The sequence below is a fragment of the Aedes albopictus genome, chromosome 2 (genome assembly GCF_035046485.1).
Source record: "Aedes albopictus strain Foshan chromosome 2, AalbF5, whole genome shotgun sequence".
Taxonomy (NCBI): Eukaryota; Metazoa; Arthropoda; class Insecta; order Diptera; family Culicidae; genus Aedes; species Aedes albopictus.
In genome coordinates, this window is record NC_085137.1 from 283,851,014 (window position 1) to 283,875,654 (window position 24,641).

General features: G+C 37.1%; 1 protein-coding gene across 3 annotated transcripts in view; it reads right to left on the reverse strand.

Moving 5' to 3' along the window:
* Positions 1-24,641, reverse strand: part of LOC109416489 (heterogeneous nuclear ribonucleoprotein K) — a 65,331-nt gene that overhangs the window by 35,585 nt on the left and 5,105 nt on the right. Inside the window, exon 1 of one of the 3 annotated variants that reach the window (XM_029873063.2) lies at positions 2,097-2,312. The exons of the other annotated variants lie outside the window; for them this stretch is intronic. The gene's annotated coding sequence lies outside the window, so the exon portion shown is untranslated. Of the gene's footprint in view, positions 1-2,096; positions 2,313-24,641 lie in introns of those variants that run through there. 3 annotated transcript variants of the gene reach the window in all.

Here is a 24,641-nt window from a genome sequence, read left to right on the forward strand (position 1 = left end):
TTATAGCGACAAGTGCCCAAAATAGGTACACCTGCCTAAATGGTACAAGACCCTATATTGTTTTCGTTTTGCGCGAGACAATAGGGCACTGCATTGTTTTGATTTTATATGGGATTTTGAAGTTTCTTGGCCTTGTTGTTTACAAAATTTTTGTAAGAGTGAAAGAGAAGGAGATAATTTCATGCTGTGCCCTATGGCGAACGCGATTGATTATGTTGCAATGTTCACCCCATACAGGAGCAATACAAGGAACATAATAGGGAACAAATTAAATCACTGCGTAAGCCATGATTATCTGATTATTGAAATGTTTCATGAAATCGCGAATGAAATAATCAAGATTGCCTTGGTGATAGCGACGTTTAATCATTTTAATCAGTTTACACTGTTTAGTGAATGCCTTAAATAATATAATAGTTAATTTTTAGAAGCATTTTAAACCTAATCCGGCCATGAATATGACGTTCTGCGATTTGTATTAAATACCTGGGCTCAGTCTCTTCGGATCAATAGAGATAAGTGACATTTCAGCACACGAAAACTAGCGCACATTTTTCCTCACACAAAAAAGCACGCCAATTTAAAGACTATTCAGATTGCATATGCAAATATTACCCATTCGAATTGGGTTAAACGGGTAAATAATTATAAAATTAACTTTCAAGGTGAGAGTGCACACGTTTTCCTCTCTGTTTAAAGAGACACGCTACATCAACGCAATCATCCGCCATTGCTTTGCTGATATCAAGATACTGTGCTGGTTCCCTTATTAAGCATGTGGCTCCCATTTTCATCCTACGGAAAACGAAGGATTGAAGCAATGTTTGTTTTGTTTAATTTTAAAATTCATGGTAAAAGCGGTATACGATGGGAAAAAATATAAATTTTACGTTTGTTTGTCTGTGCTGATAACTTTCAACTATAACTTCTTATACTATTAGTATAATAACAGCTTGCAAAATTTATTTATTATTATTACAGAGCTGTATTTGAAAACTTCGTCGAAATAAAAAAAATCGTGAAAATATATTGTTTTTAAATTTTGATGTTTAGTTTGTTTTGAGCGCAGATTCATTTGATTCAACATTATATCAAGCATAAATACTATACCAGACTACAGCCACTACAGGCATAACCATAATATACAGTCTAGCGAATAGGATTTCCTGAAAACGGACAACTGGAATATCTAACCAAATGTACTGGCAACTCTAGAAAAAGTTCAAGCTTTCGATGCCCTTTTGTGTTTCGTATATAATATGAATATGAATTTTTTTTCGTATCATCAAATTTATTGTTTTTTTTCATAATTGGCTCGGATAGTTCTGCCAGACTGTGTAGGGTTCAGTCATTGCCCCTATGTTCATCCTATTCCAAAAACACACGATTTAAGCACAGATTGTTTCCGTTCTTTTCGTTATCATGCATGCACACTTTGACGTTCAGTACTAATTTCTTCTGTATGCGTTGTTGCACGAAATCGTAGTTGTGAAAAATCGTCACCAGATGGTAAAAATGTAAACATTGATAAATTTTTGAAAAAAAAAACGTTCTAGCTGATTGTTTGTCTGTGGTTGTATGTTCGTAATATCTCTACCAATTGATTTACTTTTTATACGATGAATCAAAAAAACATTTCAATTAGCAATAACTATGGAATGGAGGATTTTTATTGATTCAATTGTTGAACCAAATCAAAATCACTCAGACAAGCTATGGCTAAGTTCAAATAAAAAAAATACATAGATGAAAAATGATACATAATATAACCTGTAACAAAAGGACTCCGTCATATCACACATATATTTCCATCAGTTTATAAATTTACAGCTTGCTCTCACTATGAAGCTTACTATCAATTGCATTGCATTCCATATAAGAAATTCAATGAAACGGAATAGCATTTTATATATTTTATGTCACGTGTAAGACTGAAAGTTTTGGTCGCATTGGGTAAAGTAAGTAAAATTATAAGTTCACAAAATATTAGTAAAAACACACTAGGTAAATTATTCCGTTGCAATTCTTAACATTTGATAACTTTTTATACATCGAATATTTGATATTGTGGGCAATAAAAAAAAACCAAGACGTACCTTACACCTGATCACTAATTATCCTTGACCACCACAACACAAAACGTTAAGAATAATGCAAATACACTGTACGATGAACAATAGTTCATTTGAACTACATATGCTAGTCACTAAAAGTCATTTAATGAGACAATCATATTAATACAAGGAACACAAAAACACAGCTCACACGATGTAGTGGACATCTGGTTAGATGCACCGGAAATGAAGAACTGACGAAAGTACCATCGGTAGCCGCTTATTTATTGATAAATTCTATGTTTAGAGGGGAACCTCGGACTATGGTGGGGGTAATATTTTTACTATTTATCGGACACTATCAGTTATGTGTGTCCAGTACGCCTCGATTGGACCACGTAAGTCAACTAAAGACCATCACGCAGCTTATGTATAGATATTTGGTTCTAGTGTAAAGGACCTACAACTACTAGTAGAGATAATTATTTTCCAATATTCCTAACAACTCAGAGCTCTGAGAATATTATAGTGATACATTGTGATACATATTATGAAAAAAATCAACCGGAATGGAGAGTTTACCAGTATTTAGATTGACATTTTGATATTAAATACTACATGTCTGCTACCATTGCAAAGATGAATATTTTCTTCTAAGCATAACAAAAGTGTCATAAAAACGCCTTAATAAACATTGTAAAAAAATATAAGTAAATTTCCTACAATTCTCTTTATGCCAGCCTTTAGTTGTAACTCACGATAGAGCATAAAAATAATATTTGTTATTATCTTGGGCGTATCTATGTAATCAAGATTATAGCACATTTAAACTCAAAGAGATTTACCTTGAAGGATAGGCACAAACCGCTGCATGCAAATTAAATTTATTGCTTTCATTGCGTCCCATTAATTTTAAGGGACCACGAAACGAAATGCATATTAAAATCGTATAGTTTAATCTTATAAAATTGAAAAGAAAACTTGTTGCATTGATTCAAATGGAAACTTATGATTCCCATTGTAAAGGGTGATACGGTCAAAATTTGGTCAAACAATTTTTTTCATAACTTTAGAATGCGTACACCAAACCAGCTAATTTTTGGACCAGTAATGCTACATTATATGTAGCTTATACCATAAAATTTTCATCAAAATCGATTAAGTAATGGTTGATATATAGATAAAACCATCGACCTACCTTTTTAAAATTTTGTACAAAGGCGCTCCATAGTAAATTTTCGGAATGTTAAGGTCAGTAAAGCACAATTTTGATTATAGAACTACCAATACTGCTCCGATTTTTATCAAAATTTTACAGTATAATACTATTATGTAAATATGTTCTTAATAAAATTTTGAGCCATTTTGTATGAATACTTTCAAAGTTGTAGCAGTTTGAATATGAAAAAAACTGACCGGGTGCCACTTAATCAAATATAACTTTGTAACGGCTGGATCAAATTGAATGAAATTTTTACATTACATTTTGATATGCATATTTCACATACAGAAAAATTTTCATTGATCTCGGTTAAGTATCTCTGGCTCTATAAATAAAACAGTAAAAATGTGTGAATCCTCTTTGCACAAAATTTTAAAATTGCAGATCTCAGGGTTCAACAATATCTCCGCAAATACTAGACCGATTTTGATGAAAATTTTATGGTACAAGCTACATATAATGTACCATTACTGATCCAAAAATCAGCTGTTTTGGTGTACGCAATCTGAAGTTATGAAAAAAATTGTGTGACCAAAATTTGACTTGACTTGACAAAATTTGACTACCTAAACAAATAGAACTTTGTAACGGCTGGATCAAATTGAATGAAATTTTTACACAACATTTTGATATGTATACTTTACATACAGAACAATTTTCATTGAAATTGGTTCAGTATTTCTGGCTCTATAAATAAAAGAGTAAAAATGTGCTCCTATTTTTTAATCCTCTTTGTACAAAATTTTAAAATTGCAGTTTTCAGGATTCACAATATCTCCGCAAATACTAAACCGATTTTGATGAAAATTTTATGGTATAAGCTACATATAAAGTACCATTACTGGTCCAAAATTCAGCTGTTTCGGTGTACGCAGTTTCAAGTTATGAAACAAATTGTTTGACCAAATTTTGACCGTATCACCCTTTAGAACAAAGCTTAAGGTTATAAGAACTATTTGGAGTTATCCGGGTTTCCCATAAGTTCAGATTTTACCGAAAACTGAACTATTAAGGGTTAGGAAAAGGAGGCCCCCAACCTGTCTCGCTATTGTTCACTCCTTGCGGTAAGCGGTTAAGTATGGTGGTCGTTTAAGATTTACTCCCGACGCGCACAAATATTCTTGCAAGATACTCGCGCATTTACATCAATGAACAACACAATATTGAACACTCGTGCATCTATTGTTTTCAGGTACTTTAAATATATAATTGAAAACCAAATAATTTCACATTTTCCGGGTTAATACATCATACAAATTATTGTAAGCTCTTTTTTTTTCTTGTTAGATAAATAGTTCCAACATTTCCAATATTTTTGAGTTTTCCAACATTTGAGGACTTATGAAACTGATGTCTCATGCTCATGCAGGATTAAATGTGTCGAATTATGGCCTAACTTATATCGAATTCGTTTATTCACGACGGTGCACTGCACTGGTATAGCAATGGATCACTGGAAGAACTAAAATGGCCGCTATGGAATGAACAGATAGCGCTACCGTAGCATTGTGTGTTTGCATAACATGTCTAAAGGATCTAACTAGTTTTGTAAACAAACATTGTTTCGGTCGCTGTAGGGTCTATCTCCATCCACCACGCATCTGGGGGCCGTTATCAGAAAGATCTATCTTTGCTCTTTCTGTTAAGGGTGTCGACATGCGTGGGTGGATCGAGATAGGCCCTACAGCGACAGAAACAATGTTTGTTTACAAAACGAGTTAGACTCTTTAGACATGTTAATAGGATACTGCAAGATGACGTCACGAAGCCGTGCACTGACAGTTCAGCGAACTTGTTTACATGGACTTCGTCTCCGGCGGAGATCCGGCAAAACTGTTTACAATTTCAGTAAAACGGTAATTAGACGATTGGTCTTGTACTAGTAGGATTGAATATAATCGATATTTCCGTATCATAATGGTTTCGGGACGGAAAACGTAAATGTAATTTTCGCCGTTCGTAAAAAATTCTAACACCTTGTAAACAAGCTCGCTGAACTGTCAGACAAAGTGAGGTTAGATCAGGTGCTTGCAGTACCCTATGCATGTTTGATATAACTCCACAGCTGTCACAATATACACGGAAACATATTCTAACACACATGCTAAAACCGCTCAGCACATAAAATATGTAAGCCCTACTCATAAGTGCATAATTTCCAGACTACACCATGATTTTGTGAATGTGTAAGGGTTACACATTTTTGGTGTAGTCTGGAAATTATGCACTTTAGTGCTGAGCGGCGTTAGCGTGCATCGAATATGTTTTAAAAACTCAAATTTGGCTTAAGGTGAAGGTTGCTAGATCCTCTCTCCGACGCCAATCATCCACCCAAACTCCACTCAAATAAAAAAAAAAAACCAGGCTGCCCACAGTGAAGTCTATGCTGGGGTAGTATTTTGTTACAATGTACTGCTAATTAACATTTTATTTCAGCAGGATTCAGATACATTTATCGTGTGATAGGGTATGAGTGCCATCAGTAATCTCACGCTCCCATATTCATCCTATTCGAAAACAAGCGATTACGGCACCGATTGATTCCGTTCTTTTTGTTTTCATGGATGCTCACTTCTAACAAAAAATACAAAAATAAGAAACAAAACAAACAGCGCTTAATTCCTTTGTTTTTCGTAGGATAAAAATGGGAGCCACATGCTTAATAAGGGAACCAATACCCTATAAATAATATTGTAAAACTATGTAACTGCAGCGAGCGTATCACTAATAAGTAGCTTATTTGACGTACGATGTTAATATTATATTATATTTCAGATTAACAACCGAAGAATCTAGTAATTCAACCAAATGCCATCAAGATGACGAGGAAACCAGGACGAATTTGGCAGACAACTGATTCGAAGCAGTCTAACAATGGTGTGCCTGAACGTTGACCAAGCGTATCCTTTGGAGGTTACCCTTCCACTAACAACACCCAAATTTTCGTGACACTTAGGCCTGAGAGATCGTAGAGCTGTCTACATTTTCCATAGGTGTCCAAAACTTACCATCCTTTCCCATCCCTCAGCAGTCGCAAGGACGTGGCCAGGACAGTGCTCGGTCATTGGAGGATTCCCTGGATGTGTGGATATTACATCTTCGGATGATCCTGATGTCTTTTCTTGTAGTTATGATTCTTTAGCTTCGGCTCGGAGTATTGTAACTATAGAATCGATTGAGTGGGCTCTTAATAGCTTTGCTCTTTTCAAATCTCCTGGGGCAGATGGGATTTATCCTATTTTGCTTCAGAAGGGATTTGATCATTTCAAACATGTTTTGAAAAAACTACTTGTTTGCAGTTTTGCTACAGGGTATATTCCCAAATCCTGGAAGGATATTACTGTAAAGTTTATTCCGAAAGTAGGTCGTGCGTCGTATGAAGAAGCAAAGGGTTTCAGACCTATCAGTTTGACCTCTTTTCTTCTGAAATGCTTAGAACGCATCGTGGATCATCCAATCCGTGATGTTCATCTGGCCAACGTGCCTCTTCATGTGAACCAACATGCTTACCAATCTGGTAAGTCCACTGTGACTCTTTTACACAAGGTTGTTTACGAGAAAGCATTCGCTCAAAAGCAATCTTGTTTGGGTGTTTTCTTAGATATCGAGGGTGCCTTTGACAACGTGCCTTTCGATGCCATATTGGAAGCCGCACGGAGTCATGGTATATCTCCAATGATTTCCAATTGGATTCACCAAATGCTGAAAAACCGATATCTCTTCTCGAATTGCGTCTAGCAGGGATTAGGAAATTGAGTGTTTGTGGATGCCCCCAAGGGGGAGTCTTATCACTGCTTTTGTGGAATCTTGTAGCAGATACGCTATTGAGGCAACTCAATAATAGCGGTTTTCCTACTTATGGTTTTGCCGACGACTACCTAACATTGTTAGTTGGTATGTGCATTAGTATGAGACAAACATCAAATTCTCGCTCCAGTCGACTTTTTTGATTCCATTTAGGTACTATATGATCTGTGCAAAATTTCAGCGTAATCGGTGAAACTATAATTTAGCGCAAGCGGTTCAAAGTTTTCATAGGATTTACTATGGGAAAAGTTACACTTTCAGATAAAAAATCCTAGAGGTCGTCCCTTATCTCCTTAATTCAAATCGATCAATGTTTCTTGTAGAAAAATCATTTATGAAACTTTCCTTCGAAGACCGCAAAACAATTGGATGCTTGTGGAAAAAGTTATTGATTTATTACCGATTAGTAATCCAACGAATGGCTTTTTGTTCTGTTTTATTAGCAGCACTGTAGCTGCTGCCTTGGCTGCTGCTGTTTCTGGGGGTGGTGATGCCTCCCGCCACCCCATGCAACAACGGCAGCAGCAGTGATGCTGATAAAACAAAACAAAAAGCCGTTCGTTGGATCGCTAATCGTTAATAAATCAATAACTTTTTCCACAAGCATCCAATTGTTTTGCGGTCTTCGAAGGAAAGTTTCATAAATGATTTTTCTACAAGAAACATTGATCGATTTGAATTAAGGAGACAAAGGGTGACCTGTAGGATTTTTTGTTTGAAAGTGTAACTTTTCCCATAGTAAATTCTATGCAAACTTTGAACCGCTTGCGCTAAATTATAGTTTCTCCGATTGCGCTGAAATTTTGTACAGTTCATATGGGACCTAAATGGGATCTAAAAAGTCGACCGGAGCAAGGATTTTTTTTTTCCATACAAGCATGTCCCATACTAATGTGCATCAGCACCCTTTTCGACCTGATGCAAAACGCCCTTCAGGTAGTTGAGGGTTGGTGTCGCCAATATTGCTTTTCGGTTAATCCGAGTAAAACATCTATTGTTCTTTTCACGGAAAGGCGAAACCGTAATGGCGTTCGACCTTTGCGTCTCTTTGATTCTGAAATCGATGTGACTGAACAGGTAAAGTACGTTGAAATCATTCTTGATTCCAAGCTTTCCTGAACACCTCACATTGAGTTCAGAATCAAGAAAGCTTGTATGGCCTTCGGCCTTTTGGTACAACTTGGGGTAAAACCCAAGTATATCAAATGGATTTACACAACTGTGGTTCGGCCAATATTGGCTTATGGATGTCTTGTGTGGTGGCAAAAGGGTGAAGTGAGAACGGCCCAATCAAAATTAGGCCATCTCCAAAGGATGTGCTTAATGGCGATGTCTGGAGCGTTCTCTTCAACTCCTACGGCAGCGCTAGAAGTTCTCTTTGACGTTGCCCCACTACACATTCATCTCAAACAAGAAGCACTTTCTTGCACTTACCGGTTACGGGTACTCGGTCTACTAGAGGAAACTCCTGTGAATCGCACATCAACACACACCTCGTTGGTTCCACTTTTGGTGAATTGGGACAAAATTGTTCTTGCTCCAGGTGATCTTACAATTGATTGTAATTTTCCATATAGGACATTTTCCACGAAATTCCCTTCCCGGGAAGAGTGGACATCTGGTTATCTGGAAAGAAGTATTTCAGACGGCATCGTATGTTACACTGATGGCTCCCTTCTCGAAAGTCGAGCAGGTGCTGGTGTTTATTCTCGTGAGCTAAGGCTGTATCAGTCTTACTCACTTGGTAGACACTGCACCGTTTTTCATGCCGAAATCTTTGCTCTTATGTGCGGAGTGCAATCAGCACTTCAGCAGCACGTAATGGGCAAAGTAATATTCTGTTCAGATAGCCAGGCTGCTATTAAAGCACTTTCTTCGGCCAACTCCAGGTCGAAGATAGTTATCGCTTGTCGAACTCAAATCGAGGAGCTGAATTCAGCAAACGCTGTTCACCTTCTATGGGTACCTGGCCATTCTTCCATCGCTGGAAATGAATTGGCTGATGAGTTAGCTCGCATTGGAGCATCACATGACTTCATTGGCCCTGAGCCAGCTATTCCGGTATCCAAGTGTTGGGTAAAGCTTCAGATTGACATCTGGGCTGCCACTCAGCACAAACAATACTGGAATAGTTTGGAGTCATGTCGTCAAACCAAATTGTATAGTGCTGAGCCATCTCTACGGGTGGCGAAGTATCTAACTAATCTGTCTAAGCAGAATTGCAGCATGCTGGTCAAAGCATTGACTGGCCACTGCCGACTCAGCTATCACATGGCGAATATTCAGCAAGCTGATTCATTTGCCTGTGATAGCTGTGAATCCGATTATGGAACTTCGTATCATTTGATATTTAACTGTCCAGTTTTCGCGCAACTGTAACGGTAAACACTTATTAAGTGAAACTGACTTCAGAAACCTGAATCGTCAGGATATTCTGTTGTTCTTAACCCGCTGTTGTAAAGAGCTATAGGCTCTCTTTCGCTTTATGCGTTATTACAGTGCCCTTTTCAGGGCGCTGTTTGAACCCATTGTGATACGCTTGTGCGTTAGTACTCTCTTCCAGGGTATTTTTCCTATTTCCCTACCTGTCCCTATCCCCATCCAAATCCTTTTTCCTTTCTTTTCCCTCAGGTAGATGATGAAATAGGCTGTTCTTTGGCGATGGCACGGGTCGTATTTTTTCTGCAACACAGTCAATTTGTAATGACCTGTTTTTTTGTACACGGATTGTACTAATCGTGTCTACATGTGTACACAATTTCACGAGAATCGGTAAAAATTGATTGAGTTATAGCAAAAACCCCATCCATGCAAAAAAAAGAATCGGATGTAGCGTCTTCTGGTCGCTATCTTATCAAATACATACATTGACAAAAAATCTGAAACTCGCGATTTTGTGTTGTTTTATGAATAGCTGTCCTGTTTTTCTGATAAGGCTGATACAAATTTATTTTTGACTTTTTGTCTTCCCCCAGAAATTTTTGGCAGGATTTCGCATTTTGAGGGGGCAGATGAAAAATATTTATCAAAATATCGGGTCTTGCTGAAAATTCTTTAACAAATCCGATGAGTTTTTAATATTTTTCAGAATAAATGCTTTATTATCATTATCCCCCCCCCCCCCCTCGACCAGCCAAAGAGTGGAGGGACAAAAAGTGAAATAAATATTTGTAACGGCCTAACTTATATATGTAATTGTTTTCAGACAATGGGTGATCCCAAAGTGACTCGAGTATACCAAAGTGGCGAATCCTTGTTGTTTTGACAGGTCTCCTGCTCGATTGGAATTATGGGGATGACAGAAAAAGCGACTATTCCAATTTTGACGTTTCTCCTCTTTGTTTTATCGAGGCTCGTTAGGCACGTTACCAACGCTAAGGCCAGAACTGAAAAAATGCAAATTTCACACAGTTGTGTGTACATCCACTTTTGCTCGGTTATGATTAAATTCTATTACTCCGAGTGAAAATGATTTTAAAAAATGTAGCGGAATTTACAGAGAGATTTTTCTGGGGAACTGCGCGTATCAGAAAATGCAGTCATTAAATGAGGTAAAATCTCATAAGGAAAATACAACATATTGCATTAACTAATTTATAACTGAAAACTGAATTGAAGAAAAAATCTACTATATATGTACAATTTATCGATTTTTGAAAACATACTAAGAATGAAAGCCGTATGAATTATTGAAAAGTGCTCATCGTGTATCATTTGCCATTTTCCCAGGCAATTGATCTCCATTGCAAAAAAAATGAAATGCATTATTAACTGGTGTAAGGCGCCAGATATTCTTGACTTCATATAGACACAATCCGCTCCTCTAGAGAGGGCCAATTTCATCATTGTGCAATATTCATAATTTTCCTCCATGCATACCACTTCTACGTAATTTGAAGCAACATTTGCATGAGCGTACGAATGAAATACATTTTACCTAGAATCGTTTGTATTATGAAATACTGAAAGCAGAAGCCACAGATAATAATAGGAGCTAAAGTTGTATGTACCGATCCATTATATGTTTCTTAACGCAATTGATAAGCATGTGTAGCAGAATATGTCATTTGAAATGTTTGACATTTATCCAATAAAACCCAAACAAATCGTTGCCATGGAGTAATTGTTGTGCACTATCGATATGTATCCGACTGATGTCCCTTTTGTATCTGTCTGCGGTTGAAAGTAGGGGAAGTGGTTATTAGATATACTGGTCAAGCACGAACATGTAATTTATATGTAATTCGTCTTGATCACAGTGAGAATCACAATATTCCATGCATGCGATATAGTACGCCAGGACTTATATGAGCCACATGAAAATAATGACTTGAGCAACAAGAGTCACACGTTGCAATGGATGTTGGAGAAAGTCCAAGGAAAATACAATTTAGTTGGGTGAAGGCGTGGATCTTTTTTATAAAAGTTCTATTTTTTTTTTCTTGGATCCAGAATATGTTGATGATCTTAACCTGACAATTCTAATGAATAATTGAACTAATATTAGTAGATGGCGTATTCTACTTTCATCGCAGAATCAATGGATGCCTATAAGGATAAAAAGTGATAAAAAACTAGTTTATGCTGAAGGTAACAGTCTGATTCCACAGCCACTGCAATAATATTTGAACAAAAAATGTGTTTCTGTTCTGGGTACGGTACTGGTTCCCTTATTAAGCATGTGGCTCCCATTTTCATCCTACAATCAAAGGATGAAAAGAAAAAGAACGGAACCAATCGATGACGTGATCGCTTGTTTTCTAATAGGGTTAATTTGGGAGCGTTAGATTACTTATGGCTCTTATTACAGTCTGGCGAATAGAAAATCCTATGAACTGGCAACTGGATTATTTACTGCAAACACTAGGAAAAGTTCAAGCTTTCGATTGACTTTGTGTTTTCAAACCATAAATTTATTATTTTTACGGATACAATACTCCCCTCGTATTCAAGCTCTCTCGAAATGTCAAGTTCAATTCGCCCCCAAAACAACGATTCGACCGCTTGGGAGTGTTGTCGTCGTCGTGATGATGCTTCCCGAAAGCAATGTCAAATTCGTTCGGGGTTTCAAAACATTTTGCAACTCGTTACATAAATAACTATTAAACTATCTGCTTGAGAAAACTACATAATTTTATTTTATTATCAGGGCTGTTACAGGTGGCGCGGATTTTGCGTTTTTCGCGGTTTTTGCGTTTCGCGCGTTTTTACTATTATGTTTCCAGTTCAAAACCGAATCAGCGTCATTTTTTCTTTGACTTCCGCTGCTTTTGCCTTGCGTTAAACACAATGTCAGAAGTGGGGCGCTGTATAGAGCACCAGGTGTACAATACAGCGCCCCACTTCCGACATTGTGTTTAACGCAAGGCAAAAGCAGCGGAAGTCGAAGAAAAAATGTCGCTAATTCGATTTTGAACTGGAAACATAATTGAGTTGTCCAAAAAAAGTCTCACGAAACCTACTGCAAGCCTATCCATATACGTGAGAACAAAAGATGTTTACAAAGTTCTTACAGATAGATTAACACGGGAAATCTGAACACAAACCACTACCACATAGGAATTTGGATTGGTCAATAGTAAAAACGCGCGAAATCCGCGCGAAACGCAAAAACCGCGAAAAACGCAAAATCCGCGCCACCTGTAACAGCCCTGATAATAAAATAAAATTATGTAGTTTTCTCAAGCAGATAGTTTAATAGTTATTTATGTAACGAGTTGCAAAAAGTTGATTTTTTCAACACGAGTCGTACATTTATCCAACGAGGTTTGCCGAGTTTGATAAATACGAAGAGTGCTGAAAAATCAAATTTTGCAACGAGTTCCATACAACATTTTATGCAATGATATTTTTCATAATGCAACCCATTTGAGTTGTATAATGTTCATAATTGCAACTCAAATGGGTTGCATTATGAACATTATGCAACTTTTTTCATTATGCAAATCATTTTAGTTGCATAATAAACCAGCACGGAAAAATAGGTCATTATGATACTGAAATGAGTAGTATAAAATAGAAATTATGATACTGAATTGCATAAAATATTTTCAGAGTTTAGGCAGGAGTAGTCGGGGTAATTTGGCTAATATATAAAATTCAAATCAAATCAGTTTATTTTATATTACTACAAGTTGAAAATTCAAATTGATACTTACTACAGGGGATAGAAAAAATGATCGAGACATGCAAAAATTTCACTTTCCAAAATATGTTCAACTAGCTGTAACTTTTCGAAAAGTGCATCAAGTATTCTCACTGTAAGTTGATGAACCAGTTGAGTATCAGTGATCCAAATTTGGAATGGATCGGGCTATTCTGCACAAAGTTATAAAGATTCTTGATAAAGGTGTAATTATCCGATAGTCAACTTTAATCTGTTATAGGGTATCGGGATGCTGCTTCGTTGGCATAGTCCCCTCGTTCGGCCTATCTTAACGTAAACCAAAAACTCAAACAAACACGCATAACTGAAGATCGGAAAAGCTATGCGATAAAAAACCGTAACATTTCGTTTCAATTTATGCACTTTATAGCATTAACATGGAATAAAAATGTCACTTTTTAGCATTTGTAGACGCCATGATTCTTCGGCTGAGTGGGTAGTCTATACACATGATCATGAATGGCATGATTCTGGAATATTTCGAATTGACTTTTTGATAACTGAACATTTGATGCAACGGTCAAAGACGCTGTTTTGAACTTGTAGGGTGGGGCGGGGCAAGATGGGTCGCGGGGCAAGATGGGTCAGTGCCATTTTCGGGCGCATTACTCATGTTTTGATTATGTTAATAATTTTGTTAGATGACCAGCATGAATATAAAAAAGTTTGGGGCATTGATTGAAAAATTATTCACTCTCATTGGAAATACAAAATAAAATGGTTTTTTGCCATTTTTCTTATGCGATACATTCCATATATTCTCCATATAAACAACGGCCGCGGGGCAAGATGGGTCACCTTCAATTTTGAACGTATTTTTGGAGCATTCAAAAGTTATTTATTTTTTATTACAAGACTATCTTATAAATGACTTCAATCAAGCGGAATAAACGCTCAAAATTATAACATAAAATTATGATAATTTTTTAGTAAAAACATTGATTTTCAAGTCGCCTCAGGACCACTCAAATCGTAAAGTTTTTTATATTCCAAATAAATTTATAAAATGTTTATTAGTAGCTCTTGTTTACTCAGTATGGATATGGAGCATATTGCCCGTGTAGTTGCCGGCTTAGAATAGCACTACGGACCCCCTGTTCCGGGGGTAAAAGTCCACCAAACAGGGAACCCCAATCCAAGGTGTCAGGCGACCCGTGCTGAGGGATGAATGGTTGAGGGGGTTTAAAACATGCTCGATCTTTAACGGAGCCCGTAACGTGGGTAGATCTCCCTTTTGGGTTGCGTTACGGAGCAAGATCTACCAAACTGAACCCTGGTGACATCCAGTTTGTTAAGCTAGGGTAATGCGTTTTGGTAATAAGGATTCATGGTACAAAGCCCTTGTTACTAGTGACAGTTTCTAAAATTGCATTTATTCTGCCTTACGGATAGTTAAAGACTCGGTTTGTCCTCGCCGAGACTACACTTGATGTAAGGAAAACAAACATGCTTTGCGTATCTAATTGCGTAATAACCTACTAAGGACTGATAAATACTGGTGATACAAGGACTCACGTGAATTCTTATTACCGAACACATTCTCTAATTTGACAGCGTTTTGCAACTAGCCTAAAGCCCCGGGTTTTTCAATGTTGTCCTGGGACTAAACTAGGAGCAAGACACGGATGAAGCCAGAGTTCCGATGCATGGACAAATATCAGTTCTACCGTTTTGTTTTTCTCACAAATAGAATCGATTATGTGTGATTAAGGGCGCACTTTCGCTGGGATTTATTTCCCTGTGAAAACGGTACTTTTTCATCACATTCGATTTCTCGAACCTCTGAGGAAACAAAACAAGATCTGTACAGAAATCGATGCTTCATTGCCTCTCAATGACAATGGAGTAGTACGATATGCACTAAATACTAAGGATACGGGTATTGCCACAAAAGATCTAAATACTGGTCGCAGTGGCTCATCCGAACAGAAAAAAAAATGGAGCATATTTGAATGCGGAACAAATCTTATATTTTGACGTTTTTCGTTGAGAAAATGTTAATTACTTAAAAGGTGACCCATCTTGCCCCGCACTTTTTTCACGGCACAAAATCGATCACTCTTTAAAACTGCTTGTTTAACATTATATTTTGTATTTAATGAACTTTTTATCGACTTTTAGCATAGCTAACTAGTGTATTAAAGAGTAGCGGACGAATGCAAACCAATCCGATTTGTATTTACGAAGTTATGGAGATCCATCCTTATGCGACCCATCTTGCCCCGCCCCACCCTATATTTGTTTTCAACGAATACAGGTATTCTTCGATATAACGTACCCTCGATATAGCGAATTCGATATAACGTACATTTTGCTTCGATATAACGTACACCATTGAAAAATTTCATTTTTTCCAGTAATAACCACCAGATAATCTACGAAATCACTCAAATCAATGCTGTGTTGCAACATTAGCCTTGTTACCCAAAATTAGCGCAATTTGGGGGAAAATTATGTGTTCGTTATATCGAAGCAAAATATACGTTATATCGAAGCACAAAAAACGAAATGAGTTTTTCGTGAAATCCCATGATTTTCATTATTGTTTTTGTGAATTTCACCGAAATCATTATTTGGGGTTAATTTCACTTCGAATACATCAATACTAGCATAAAAAATATAAAAAAAATTGTATGCTTCGATATAACGTACACTTTGATATAACGTACAAAGAGAAAAGTTTTTTGTACGTTATATCGAAGAGTACCTGTAATAACTGTTTTACAAATTATTAAATGTAGGCCGAATATTAAGGACATTTTTTCACTATGTACCCAAATCTTGGCTCATTAGTAAAGTGACGTCAAAAACATCGGTAAAGTGATGTCAACAACATTGCTTGTGTATGAACCAGAAAGAACTACAAGAAGAAAAATTTTGTGTGCGCTGACTGTAAAAATATACCACAATATTTGGGTTGCGTTGTTTTCTTTCCTAAATTAAGAAACTGTAATTGAAGTGATTTATTTATAATTCTGTGAAAATTTGGCTCTGAAAATGTAATTTGAAAGTAAGATTGGTAAACAGTGATAATAGTTCAGCAGGTCTCCAGTTAGCCTAGTCGTTAAGGCTATGGATCGCCAATCCGGAGATGGCGGGTTCGATTTCCGTTCCGGTCGGGAGAATTTTCTCGATTCCCTGGGCATAGTGTATCATTGTACTTGCCTCACAATATACAAATTCATGCAATGGCAAACAAAGAAAGCCCTTCAATTAATAACTGTGGAAGTGCTCAAAGAACACGAAGTTGAAACGAGGCTGGCCAAGTCCCAGTGGGGACGTAGAGTTATAAAGAAAAAGAAGAATTCAGCAGAAATAATGAAAAAATGAAAGAATAGCAATATCAATAGGCCAATTTGTATACCATAGACCAACATTGCATATCATCGCATCGATTTTTTTCAACGTAAGTAAGCAAGTTTTTGAATATTTACGTTAGTTTACTTCCAAGTGGTGAAACATGCATTGCCTAGAGTGCGTGATAGGATCAACATATCGTTTCTAGTGCTATTAAAGGTAGGCGGGGCATTATGGACACCCGGGGCAGAATGGACACCCTCAATATTTCGAAATATGCGAACTTTTTTTGAACTTTTAATGAATGGAGAATATAGTCCATTTGTCTAAAACGTAGTTTCAGGAAAGAAACATTCGAAATTAAAATTATACTTGATTTTACACGAAAAAGTTGCGTCCTCCGTTATTTGTGCATGGAAATTATAATTTTCACACCATCTAAAATAAGATTTAGTGATTAATTTAGTGCAGGTCGATTAAAACCTGATATTTCTAGAACACATGCAAGTAGTTTTGCTGTATCTACATGCTTAACATGTTTATATTTTCTTCTTTATTATATCATTAATCAAGTTTGGAAATATCTTCTGCTGCCGGCGCAGAAAATGGACACTCACCTTTTTGAAAGAAGTGGCAAGGGAAAAATATAACCTAAACCACAAACCAACCAAATTCTTCGATTTCAGTATATTTTCGGTTAAATGTTCACTATAGTAGACATAGGGTGAAACAAATTGGTCAAAAACCGACAGCAGTGAAAAATAGTTGTTCTAGGCACAGCTGTACATGCCGACAAAAACGAAGCTTTATCCAACAAAGCCTGAATTTAAAATAACTGAACAAAAATGAACTACTTCGGCGTATTATTCATCCATAATAGTTGTTTTGTAATGAAATGACTTTATAGGTGTAAATAATGTACGAAATTAGTAAAAGTCTTATAGTGTCCATATTGCCCCATAGGGGTGTCCATTCTGCCCCGTATGCTTGAAGACGGTCATGAAAAACTAACATTTTTCATAACATTTTTTGAAGTGGATAAATCATTTTTCTTCGTAAGCATTCTTATGCAATAGATGCTAAATAGACTTTAAAAGGATACATGTATCAAAAAACTAAACTTTTTTGACATCTTGCCAGGTAAAGTTGGCAAAAACCTTAGGGTGTCCATATTGCCCCGCTATGGATCAAAATTGTCAAAGCGGCTTGCAAGGTATGGTACGGTTCATATACCCTATCTCCGGATTCAATGAACGAGATGCAATGAAATGTTGACTATTTATGACTTATATAATGAGCTCTAAGAAACGTTGGACTTAACTTGAAAGTGTTAACAAGAGAAAAAGTTATAGCGATTTCATTCATTTCATATTTTTTCAGTAAATTGGTCTATTTTTATGCATCCCATTACTTTTTCAATTTATTGCCGGCTGTGGTTACTTTCTTTCAAAATATGTATGTTCATATTCAAATCAATTACAGGAAATTTTAATGAACTAGCTATCATTAGCATCTTGAATTTTAATACAAAGTTGAAGTTTTGGATAATTTGGTATTTTATTAGAAAAATAATCTAATCGTTATAATTTTCTTCCGCGTTAAGAATTTTAAATTCAAATCAAAAGTTTCTCATAGCTCATTATATAAGTCATAAATGGTCAAAATTTCATTGCATTCGGTTCAATGAACCCGGAGATATAAGGCGCCGTCCACAAATTACGTAACGCTCTAGAGGGAGGGGAGGAGTATGGCCGAGCGTTACGGTCCATACAAAAATTTTAGGCTTTTCATACAAAAAAGCGTTACGGAGGGGGGAGGGGGGTCAAAAATTTTCGATTTTAGCGTTACGGAATAAATGGATGCTGCCTAACAGTTTCAAATTAGCTATCAGATAACTATACCTTTTTCTATACTCTTTATAATTTCGTGCAGAATAGCCCGATCTTTTCCAAATTTTAACCACCGAATTACAACTAGTTGATCACCTTACAGTGAGAATATTTGATGCATTTTTCGAAAAGTTACAGCTACCTACTTGACATTTCTTTAATAGTGCCAGTCTCGATCATTTTGTCTATCCCCTGTAAATGGTTTATGGGAGCATTTAAAGTTTGTAGATAATAGCTCATGAGCTCATTTGACATTTAAATTTTGGACGACCCAATTTCCAGCGACACTGCCGTAAATTTAAATTCATGTTGCAACTTTTGTAAAAGTTTTGCCTAAATCATGTTCAAAGTGGCTTTGAAAGACTAGATTTTTTAAATTGGACGTGAGTTTGCAAATTGAGCACATGCCCTTCTAAATGCGGAGCGGAAACCTAATAGAAGAATATGATACAATGTGCTTAACAACCCTTTCGGGCTATCATCTTGATCTTACATCTTACATACAATCATTGACTCAATCACCAGTGTATAATACATTTTTATTATGGAATAGCCAATAGATCATTAATCTCGTCTTAAGAACTAAGGGAATTTAAATTTTGCACGCAAATATTTTTTTTTTTGACATTTGTGTTTATCCAACTTGGCAAACTTTCTTGAATAATATTTTCTGCAACTCCGCACCTTTTTGATTGTTGTCGGTGTCGCGTTAATTTAACATTACTAACTTTGAATAATTTGAACACCGAGTGAATGCAATGCATAGACGTAAAATAGAGCATCGCAAATTCCTATTAACGAAATAATAATAGTATCGATTTCAAAGCCTTGGTATGTATTCCTGATTGCTAGAGAAGCTATCAGTGCATATGCAAAAATATCATTGTTTTCAATGGGTAATTGTATTGATAGCTGTATTTTGATAACTTTGTAAATATGAAGAAATCACGACATGATGGAAAACATATCCAACAGTTTTACAGGATAGCTTTAATATTGTTTGTCATTAGCATGTTATGGCATATACACTTTGTGTAGCATCATATGGCATATACACTGTGTGTCAGATGATTGCATCAGTATTACAGAGCAATCAGTTTCTTTGTGGACACCTATAATCATCGACTTGTGACGCCTTCTGAACATTAAACTGAATTGATGGTCGCAATACAATCGGTAGGCACATGACCTATTTTCGATGTAAGTTAATTGTGAAACGCAGGATCAATAAATTACGTTGTGTTACTGAAAGACACATTGAGAAATCACAGAAGTGCATATGTGTGATTCCTCAGCTATGAAAGTTGATAGAAAAATGTTATTAGCTGGTCTGAACAAATAGTTTTTTTGCAAAATAATGCCTGCTCTGTAACATAAATAAATCGCTAACACAGGACGAACACAGCACTGCTAATTATGATTATTCAATTCAATTTAGTTTATTTCAATTCTTATCCTATTACATATTGTTGCTATTAGTTACGCACTGAGATGGATTGTCCTGACAGCAGTGATTTGAGCTACATTTTGTGTTTTAGAAATTAAAGTTGCTTATTTTTAATTATTCTTGAAGAAAGGAAAAATTTGAAAAAAAAAAAAACCTTCGTAATTGCGATAGGAGGGGACAGTTGGAGGAAAAACTTAAACTATATAATAAACTATATCACAGCTCTGCATCCGAGGATGAATTTAGGGAGAAGCCGATGAAACCAATCTTCGATCAATTCGATTTCAGCTTGTTGGTGTAGATCGTCAGTGGGGTGCAAGAATTCCAGGTTCATTATCATTTTAAGAAGTCGATTCTGTTTCCGTTGAATTTTCATGCGATGGGTTTGAGCGCAAGTGTGCCACGCTTGGAAGGCGTATGTTAGTGTAGGTCGGAAAACTGTTTTATACAAGAGCAGCTTCGTTCGTATATCGAGCGCCGATCGACGATTGACCATGGGATACAATGTTTTTGTGAGTTTGTCGCACTTTTTCAGACTGTTCGAGATATGCTGAGAAAAGTTCATTTTTGGTCAAGCGTAGCACCAAGGTATTGCACAGCTTCGGACCAGGGAATTGACTGTCCGTTAGCTCTAATTTCACGTTGAGGTAGGTTTCTTGGACTGCGCTTCCTGGTGAAGAAGATGGCCTGGGTTTTGTTGGGGTTAATCCTAATTTTCCACTGCTGCTGGAACGATTCGAGGGCCTGTTGAGCTTGTTGCAATTTGTCCACGACAACTGTTGGGTCTCGATGGGATACAACAAAGCCGGTGTCATCAGCAAACAGGTAGTACTGGACGTTGTCGAATTAATTATGATTATATTATTGTTATTGTTATTATTATTGTTTATTTCTTACGGTTACGGTGAATTCAAATTGGCTTTAACCCTCTACTTCCCATGGTTGCTAGAGTACCATCGATTTTCGACGAACTCGTGACAAACGGAATTAGATGAATATGATGCAATAGTTCTTAGAATATGATTGTAATCACATTAGGTATACCCAACTGCCAACTACTTGTTTCAATAGTGGAACTATTGATAAACAATCAGATACTATTGATTTACAACTCTTTTTTCGTTAATTTGTAAAATTTGTTTTTTTTTGCAATAATTTTTGTTAAAGCACTTTTTTCGAACACTTTCTAAGGCATAGAAACAGTCGTTCAAAGTCGTGGGAAGTAAAGGGTTAAAGGAGTAGTGCTCACCAAATGCGTAATGTTAGTGAAAACGTTTAAGAGTATACAAATATGTGTGCCATTTACTAATTTTTGCGCTGACGACATGAGAGCAAAATTTACATAAATTTCAATTTATTTTCCCAGCCAGCACTATTGAGGACTACGAAACAAATTATCAAACTGAATACTGTGCGTGAAGCGATGCATTTTTTACACGGGGAACCATAGAAAATTCTTTTTAAAATGCATCTTAAAAATTCAAAACATTACTTATTAGAAAACGGATTGACGTACGGGATAAGAATGTCAATTCCTACAGAATCAAAGCTTAGCCCGGGAGCGGCCGCGTCGTGTACTAAGTACACGCAGCATGAAAAATGCACGCTTATGTTACATAGCGTGAGCGTAGCGGCGTTGCAGATAGTCAAAGACGGGACTGCTCGAGGGTTAATCTGGGGAAAACAATTAAATTAAAATTTAATGGATTTTGGAGGATAGGAACACTACCGTAACAATAGGAACATAGCAGCAAAACTATTAATCTTCCGTAGCTCGTGCTGTTGGCCACCATCGTTAGCACCACGCTAATGCTGAGTACAAAAAGCGAGATTTTTTCAACGTACAATGTACAACATACAACAGCGCGATCACTCTCTACTTTCTAATTCTTCAATCTTTTAAACCTAATTTACAGCTCTTTTTGTTCACTAGGACATTGCGTGAGCGATTCCAATTGGAAGCTGTACTTTACACTTTGTACACCGCCTAAATGTATTCTATTTTAATTCTACTATATCTAACTGGTTGCCGATGCGCTTTCTACTTTCACTTTCTACCCTATTTTGGTGGAATGATGAGCACGAGGATGTTGATATGTGGCTGTTGGTTGTTCCTTTTTCCAGTCCGATTGGGTGTCCATTATGAGTTGCCGTTCGCCAATGTCCAAGTATCCGGGTACATTTGGGCCATGGGCTCAGAAGAGGGCCAGTGTCAGCTGCTCTCAAGGGGAAAGAGCAACTAACGAAAGTACCGGGGCTTTGATCGAACCCATGAACATGTGCTTATGAAGCAAACGTATGACCCATTGCGCCACGGGCCCCGGCACTCGATTAAAGAAAATATTTTTTTTAGTAGGTTTTTGGACAGCACACAAATGGTGCAATCTCATTATAAAGCATGATACATCTATTAACCCGGGAGCGGTTACGTCGTGTACTGAGTACACGCACCATGAAAAATACACACTTGTGGCACACAGCGTGAGCGCGGCGTCGCTGCAGGTAGTCAAAGACGCGACTGCTCGAGGGTTAAAAATGCCTTTTTGGTAGCATTTCAGTTGAAAAAGTTCTCAAATGCCACTACCGCAACAATAGGTAGGGTAGAAGCTTCAGTTTTGGCCAGCCCGGAGTTTTGGCCATAGTGCGGTATTCAGCCTGTAACGATCTAAATTGGCATAAATTTAATTTTTACTAGTGGAATCTAATAAAATAATATAATTGCAGCTGTTGAAACCATACATTTTGATTGAAAACTGAAAGAAAAAAATAATTTCCCTTAAAAAATCAGCTTCCATATATCTTTTTTGGCCAGGGTGCTTCTAATTTGGCCACTCCCATAAGAAATACACGTGATTGGCCAAAATAGAAACCAAAGCTGAGAATATGGCCAAAACTGCGGCAAGGCTTCTATTTTGGCCAGTGCCATTTTTAATATAAAAATCAAATATTAGCCTGATTTCTGCATTTTTCTAATAAAGTGTAGATCGAAACCTTTCATTTGACACATTGGTAGTTTTCATTGGATTATTGGTTATTTTTATAAAAATGATTTCCTTTAGACTGGCCAAAACCGGTGCCCGCACCCTACTACCGCAATGAAGGGAACAATCACCCTAGCTGTGGCTTTGGCCTGTGGCTGTGATCACAATATCCTGCTATTTCAACAAATTAATGACTAATCACCCAAAAGGGACCACTATATGCAACTTCTGAACTTGGAGGGTCTTATGGTGAATATATAACGAAGTCACACTTCGAATTTTCAAAAGCACAAATCTGAAGAACCGAGGGTTGCTTTGCGCTGAAAAATTAATCAATTGGTCACCACCTGCGGGTCACCAATCGATCAAATTTTCAGCGCAATCCGTCTTTTGGTTCCTCAGATTTGTGGTCTTAAAAATTCGAGGTGTGGCTTATGGGTGAATATATACCTTATAGGTACCGTTAGATGTGAGGTAGATAACATGGGAATAAAATGGAGGGTCCACTATGGCAACACGATATTTTTAAGGATCCTTTAATAGACCCAGAAGGTGGAGGTGGTCCATTATCGTGATTTTCTCAGCTTCAATTGCGTCCGTGAAGAGTTTTGTCAACAGGAACGTAAATCACAGTCATAATACAAGCGTATTATGTAGTAACTTTGGGACACAATCTATTGGTTTCCAAGCAAGTTAAGCAAAGTCGACGGTCTATACAAAAATCGAAAGTTTTGTTTGGACACAAATCTATGAGGGGGATGGGGCGTAGTTTAGTTATGGACATCGCCTCGGATAATGTAGGGTCTTGTACCATTTGGGCAGGTGTACCTATTTTGGGCACTTGCCGTTATAACTAAGTCAATTTCAAACCGATTGATTTGAATTTTTGTACAGAGTACGTGGCTAACTCTATACAAAAATTCAAATCAAGCGGTTTGAAATTAACTTAGTTATAACGGCAAGTGCCCAAAATAGGTACACCTGCCCAAATGGTACAAGACCCTATGACTCATGCTGAAAATAAAATCATCATTTTGCAATTTATTTTATTTTTTTAAAGGTTACTAGCCGGTCGCTATAAAGCGCTTTGGGAAGTAGAGCATGAGCATGAGCATGAGCATAGATGACCGCACAATTCGTAGTTGCTACTCCGTGATTGACCAGAGCAATCGAAATTGCACAAGGAACCAATGAATAGGGCTTGGGACTAGCTTACTATTCTCAATGTACACAGGTCGAGAGCTCTCAACTTTAATAAGGTCAATAACGGCGCCGGCCACGTCCTTACGGTCATCGAGGATGGAAGGGAATGTTAGTAAGACAAACGTTATTATAAAGACCGCGAATCGCTGCATCCCCACGTTTGTCTCAGGAAGGATTTTTTTGTTAGTAGGGTATGGTACATTGTCAGTCCGGGAGTCACCTATGGTTGGTGATATGATTTGACAATGGATCAATATACACAAACCGCCGTTAACAACCGACCACTTTTCGACGCAAGAACTAGCCAAAAAGAAAATTCTATCGCGCGTCCCCACTCCACTAGGGAGCAGAAACCTTTAGTCAATTCCACACAGAAATACACTGAACGCGACTCACTTGTCGGCGCCCGGATTTTTTCTCAACCGGCGAACCCGAAGTAACATTTTTCACTCTTTTGTGTAAATGCAAAAAATGAAAGAAAATATTTATTATCAACTAAAAGTGTATTGGAAACTAGCGCCGAAGGGAAGCGAAAAATTCGGAACCGACTCGAACCACGGCGCGCGCACACTCAA